Genomic DNA, 6,955 nt, shown 5'->3' with positions numbered 1-6,955 from the left:
GGAGTGTGACCTCTCTCCCCATCAACACTGATTGGAACTAGCCACTGAGAAAGGAGGTAACCCACTGCAGCACAGTGCCACCCACTCCCAACCCCAGAAGTGGTCCAGAAGGATACTGTGGTCACTGGTATCAAAAGCCATTGAGAGATCAAGGACCACAAGGATGGATGCACCACCTCCATCCTGGCTCTACCAAAGGTTATCAACAAGCATGACCAGACTTTCTCAATACTGTATCCTGGCCTGAAACCTGACTGAAACAGGTCTAGATAATCCACTTTCTCCATGATCCTCTGCAATTGCTGTCCAACCACCTTCTCAACAACCTTCCCACAAAGGGAAGGTTGGACACTGGATAAGTACTGTCCCGAATGGAAAGGTCCAGTGATGGCCTCTTGAGAAGATGGCACACCATTGTTTCCTTGAGGGTCAGTAAGACCTCCTCCTCCTTCAAGAGGCTGTCACTGTCACAAGGACCCAACCACAGATCATCTCATGGGCTGCCTTGACAATCCAGGAGGGGTTTGAGGAAGAACTGACACCACCTCAACTCTACCTGGGAGAAACAATGAAATCAGTGAAAGCCATTCTTCCTATTCTCAGAATTCTCATATGATCTAGAAGGATACCATGGTTGAGGGTATCAAAAGCATCTGAGAGGTCAAGACAGCAAAGACAATGACCTACTGGTAAGAACTGTTAACTTTGCAATCCAAAACTTAGAATTATTTATTCTTCAAATTTTGCCACTGCCCATCTCCCCCAAGAAGAGAGACTCTGAGCGGTTTACAGTAAAACTAACATGAAAAAAATAAGTATACAAAAATATAAATACAAATTACCAAATATAAAATAAAAATAAATTTATTTGGATTGAATATGATTCAGTATGATTCAATCACACTTAGAATCATATTGGATATATCAGTGTGTAAAAGCCCACATTGATATATCCTCCCAGTTATGTTTATTCAGTTTTGTACAAAGGGTGACCTCAACCTACATGTTAGTAATTGGAAATGTTTTGTTAAACAGAGTTATTAAGTGTGAGGATACAGTTATTTCAATTCAAGGAACAAAGTTCTGAATTTAAAATAAAACAAAGGCTGTGAACTGCAATGGTTATTCAAGATTTTGATTTTTAAAAAGGCATTCCATAAATTGCTCTGATCCCAGTAGTTGGCAGCTTTTCTTTGATATCTGCTTTTTTCCCCTCTCTCTTCTCAACCCATTCGCGTGGCTTCAAATGGGTTGCCTCCCCCACCTTTCCCAACCATCTTTTCAAGTCTGCAATCTGTATAGTTCTATATGAACTTTCTGGAGCATCAAAATAGACCCCCCACAGTGGTCAGGATATAAAGCTGCCCTTGTAAAGGAAACGTAACCCTTCCGAAAATATAACTTGACATGACGGGGGTGGGTGAGCTTTTGTTCGGGCATCCTTTGCCTGTGTAAATAAAAAGTAACAGAATAACTATTTTTTTAAAAAAGAAATCTCAGTCAAAGCTACATTGACTTAAAAGCTCTACAGGTTTCCTCCAAGTAAATAGATTTAGGACTACAGTATAATCAAACTGGCCATAACCTAAAGTTTGGCTAAAATTCTATTTTTCACTTATCTGAACATAAGCTTAATTGATCTCAGGGAGACTTAGATTTTTAGTAAATACCCATAGAATAGTACTGGTACTACATTTAAGGCACATCCATTTTACATGGTTTTCACATGAAGCTCTTAAATAGCAAAAGCTGTGCTACCAAAATAAATGCAACTGAGGATGCAGGCTGTGTTTTTGTCTGGGATAACCCAGCTTTTCTTCTGGGCCTCTACAATCTGGTGTTTGCAGCCACCGAACCACTAGGTTGGTTTTCCAAGTTAAAGCTCCTTAGGACAGGACAGTGAATGGCTTTTAAGGGTTCAAAGATGTCTCACTAACCATTCTTTAAGGACATGTCTTCACAAGACTGCCTCCTTCTCCTCCCCATCCCATCAATGAGGCTACCTAGCTTTGCATTTAACTGAAATAGGATTAGAATGGGTTTTCCATCTTCTTACAACACATGCCTTGCATCACATCAAATCTGTGGTGCTTTGAAGGCAGCTGTGGTGAGGATGTAACAGGAGCTGAGATCTACTCAGCTGTTATTGGCACTTTTAGCTGCCGCATGCATGCTCCCTGCCCTCTGGTGGCTGGGCACTGGCCCCATGGATATTTTGGGTTGTGCTGCTGGACTAGCTTATTCAACCCCTTCAGTTTCTGAAGCGCAAGTTGGGTCTTACGCTGGACTTGTATTAAAATGTGTTCACCACTCTTGTAAAACTGCCTCTAAAAGACTTTTTTAAAAAACAGGAATGGAGGAGAGGCAGAAGAGGCAAGATCACTACGAAAAACAACTGCAGGGCAGCTTGACAGGTGGTACAGGGTAGATGTTTAGTTTTCAATACAATTGTTAAATTGACACCATGGCTGTAATAAGTTCTGGTGGAAGAAGAGTGCCACGTCTGGGATTTGCAAGCTCTTCTCACTCAGTCACACCTCACCACAAAGTTAAGGAGACTGGTTGAGAGTGAAGACACTTGTGCAATGGGAAAAGCACCTTTAAACCTGCACTCAAAGTAAACCTCAAAGTAAGTAAGCCTCAAAGTAAGTAATCAACTGTTTGATGGACTTGGGGAGATACAGGGTTTGAGGATGGTTAAACCCTACAAGTCAAGCCATCTGTCAAAATCATTCATTCATTCATTCATTCATTCATTCATTCATTCATTCATTCATTCATTCTATTTAGATGTCACTTGCCTCCAAACTGAGTCTGGGCAGCTCACAGCAACAAAATAACAAATATACAATCAAAATAGAAAACATTAAGCAAGATGGCAAATTCAGTCAATAGTGACAAAACATATCATAACTAGTGTCAGCCCCACTAGGTACACCAGACCAAGAATCAACTCCACAGGAAGGCTAAGGCTAGTGTTATTGAGCTTGCAACTCTGATTGTGCTGTGCCTCCTTCCTTTCTGATATCCATGTGAATTAGGGAGGTGTCTGTCTGAGCCACTTATACATACTTTCTGCCTGTTTTGGACTTGAGCCATGCTTTTTGCCTCATTGCTTTGCTAATAGATCTGGCCTATCTTTATCAAGCTCATCTTCCTTAATCTCTACGTTGTGTTTCTCAACCTTGGCAACTTGAAGATGTGTGGACTTCAACTCCCAGAATTCCCCAGGCAGCATGGCTGGCTGAAGAATTCTGGGAGTTGAAATCCACACCTTCAAGCTGCCAAGGTTGAGAAACACTGCTCTACATCCAGCAAGAGGCTCCCAACACCCTAGCCCAGAGCCAGGGAGATGATCCAAGTCTTTAAGGCCCTCAGGAATGCCATCAGGGTTGGAAGTTACCCAGATCTTAAGGGGAACTTCATTCCAGAGGGCGGGGCTATGAGGGAAAAGGCACACTTCCAGGCTCCCAACTGTTTAATTGAAGGAACCTGGACCACACGGATCCTGTCAGATTGAACCCGCTGGGCCAGCACCACTGGAAAGAGATGGCCCCTCACAAAAGCAGGCCCTGTGCAATCGAGGGCATTAGCGGTCATAACTAGCACATGGAATTGCACGTGGAAGCAAACTGGCAACCAGTGCAGCTCACAAAGCTGGATGTCATGTGGACGTACCAAGGCATGCCCATCACTGTCAATGCTGCTGCATTTTGGACCAGCTGAAGCTTCCAATGCTATGGTGGCAGATGGTTTCATGACAGCTGGTGTTGTTCAAAACAGGAGAAGGCAGCAAAGCCAGAGAATTTAACCAATAACTTTGTTTAACATGGTCTGCATATCAAAATCAGGAGAGCACCATTGAATGGTCAGCCAGACAAAGGCTATAGAGGCAAGGCAATGACTGGCAGAGGCACTGCAAATGTTATGCAATTATAGTTTTCTCTTACCTAAGGGATGGACGAATAGGATTTTAACCAAGCCTTGGAATGAAGCCCTAAAACAGGAACAGCTACAGTAAGCATGACTTAAAACTATCTCAGTTATGGTCTGGGAATGAGGTGAAGACAACATTATGGGGACAGAGTAGAGAAAGATCTTGTCTGGGCCTGCTTCTGCTGTGGTTAGGCTCAAGTGGGGAAAGGCCCAAAGTTTGCCTAAATGAATGCTGCTAAGGAGGGTCCAAAGCAGTCAGAAAGAGAGGTTGACAGGTGGTTCTTCTGAGCCAAACTGTAACCATGTCCCATCTAAAAACAGAGGTGCAATCATCTTAGAATCATTGGAGACATGGAGGGAGCAAGGGAAGAAACTACAGCCCAAGCTCTTTGGAACAATATGGCCCCGGTCAGCTTTGCACAGTCTGGGGTCTTTCAGTTCAGTTAGTCTAGGCACCTATCATCCCCAACTAAGACTGATCATGAATAATGAGAATTGAGGATGAACAGGCATAAACCTTGCTAGGGAAAAGCATTTGCCCTGTGGGAGGGTGGGGGATGGGTTTGTGTTTACACAATAGTTAAGCCATGGTTTAATTTATTTTACTGAACCACAGTTAGTTGCAGTCACATAACTGGCCAACCATAAATCATCCTTTGTAGTCCACAATGGCTGAGTTCACACAACACTTAGCCAAAAATAAGCAAACCACCTTAAGTCTTAGCATACCGTGAGAATCCAAGCATTATGAAATGGGTTGGGGAACTTCCCAGGCTTGGTTGCTAAATTTCTGAAAGGATTGTGTGATTTGCTGAAGTGGTCCTGAGAGCTTTCATCCTGAAGAAATCTGAGTTTAGCTTTTGACTCAGTTACTTGTGAGTAGATTGGGCTGTACATCATAGGTTCATCCACAGTGGTAAATGATGATCTTCACCCCAATTCCACAACCTGTTAAGAACAGGTAATAGCTAATTGTTACAATCCTTCTCTCAAAGAAAAGACTATGTCTCTTTCTCTTTCTTTGAGACTCTGCGTATGTTAACACATTCACATGGACATGTTATATAGATACACAGATTGCACATGTGAATGAGCCCTCCCTATTCTAATGCTCCAAACAGAACAACCAGAACCAGGATTCGACAGTCTTACCCAGAGCACTTTGCAGGTGGAGCTGGGAGACAGAGGGCCACAATAATCGGCCAGTGTGCATCCAAGCAAACTAGATGCACGTGTGAATGTGGCCACCTCCTCGCGCTCTGTCCCTTGCTTGCCTTTCTTGGTCGCTAGCTTTTCTCCCAGAGCTGCCTTTCCTGCGTTTAGAAGTGGCCTCTTTTGCCAGTAGAGCGGCCTCTTATTCATCGAAGCCGAAAGTACCGTTGGGGACTTTCCCGGGTGAAAATATATAGGGCGCCAGGAAAGGGTGGGAACCACGGCGACCTTTGCAACCCCGCCGGAGGGCGAACTGGAAGCTGGGAGTCTCAGCAAGCCGAAGAGGCCGCGGCTGAGAAAGGGACAGTCCCAGGCTAAGCCAGGGAGAGAAAGACCCGAGGGGAGGAAAGCACATCTTCGCTCTGGGAAAACCACAGTGCTGATATATGGTTGGACTATCAAACCCATCAGCATGGCTGGCTCGGGAAGATGGGAGCTGTAGTTCAACATCTCCGGAGGGTGCCAAGTCGTGGACGGTTGGGGTTTCTGCTCAGCCAAGGCGTGAAAAGAGGCTCTCGGAAGTGAGAAGGATCGCTCGCCGAGACTCGAAGAGCGAGGAAGTTCTCCCGGATCGGGAGCGCCTCCTTTCCTTCTTTGTTCGCTGCTTTCAGGCTGGATGCGGATCCCAGAATGCAATTAAGTTACACTCGCGCACATACATTTCTTGGTGACCCTAAGGATGACTCCTTGACAGTCCGGGTGTGAAAGGCTCATCACCATCTCAGATGCGATTATTAAGGGCGGTCCTATCTGCTGCGAGATGGTTTTTAAGATTCTTTTTCTCTGCTCCTTAACCTGGAGTATAGTCTAAATTCTGTGTTGCGCATACGGAGTTCTGTCTACTAGTTTTTAGTTCCTTAAATCTGTGCGATCCTTTCTGTATGCCTGAAAGAGTTCCGGACTGCACATTTTGGAACTCTTCAATAGAGCCCTCTCCCTCCTTTAACCCGCCCCGCCCACCCGCCCGCCCGCCGCTGCCCGCCTGCCTGCCCGCCTGCCTTGTTTTATTTTGTTTTGTCTCTGAATGTCTGTCTGGCTATGAGAATCATTCTGAGTATTGGGAGGTTGGGTCACCGTTTTGGTTGGCCCCAATAAAGCCATTATTATTATTATTATTATTATTATTATTATTATTATTATTATTTATTAATATTATTATTTTCCCCATGTCCGTCCTTCCGTCCTTTCCTTCGAACAGCAGGATTGTCCGCAATTGCTGATCTCACGAAAGTTCTTGTACACCGCATTGCAAGCATCAGGCGTTTCAGTAGCAGCGTCCAGTCAGCACTCAGCTCCCCTGAATCCAAAAAGAATCGGCGGGATCCAATTCGATCTGACAATTCGAATCGGTTCAGTAGACTGGATTCAGAGACTGGAGGAAATTGCTTTGAGATCCAGCCTCTGAATGAAATTTACACAGCGCTGTCAAATGAGGGAGGGGGGTGGCTGAGCCACGTTGCCTCTCCCCGGAGGGCAGGTGAGGATCATACGGTGGAACGGTTCCCCGTACCACTACGATTAACAATAACAAGAATTGCCTCCACAAGAAATAGTTGTTGGGTGCTGCTTAATTCCAGAAGCCCCACTGGATCAATCATATGGGTTGGATTAATCAGTTTATTGACCGTACAGGTGAAGAAATCCAGAACAGATATACCAGTCCAAGATTAGATATTTGGAAGCAAGCCCCTACTCCCCGTCCGAGTTTATTGGCTTTTTTAAAATGATTTTTTTAAATGAACTGCCCAGCGGTCAATCTTCCTTCCTTCCTTCCTTCCTTCCTTCCTTCCTTCCTTCCTTCCTTCCT

The sequence above is a fragment of the Candoia aspera genome, chromosome 3 (genome assembly GCF_035149785.1).
Source record: "Candoia aspera isolate rCanAsp1 chromosome 3, rCanAsp1.hap2, whole genome shotgun sequence".
Classification (NCBI taxonomy): domain Eukaryota; kingdom Metazoa; phylum Chordata; class Lepidosauria; order Squamata; family Boidae; genus Candoia; species Candoia aspera.
This window is presented reverse-complemented; position numbering follows the sequence as displayed.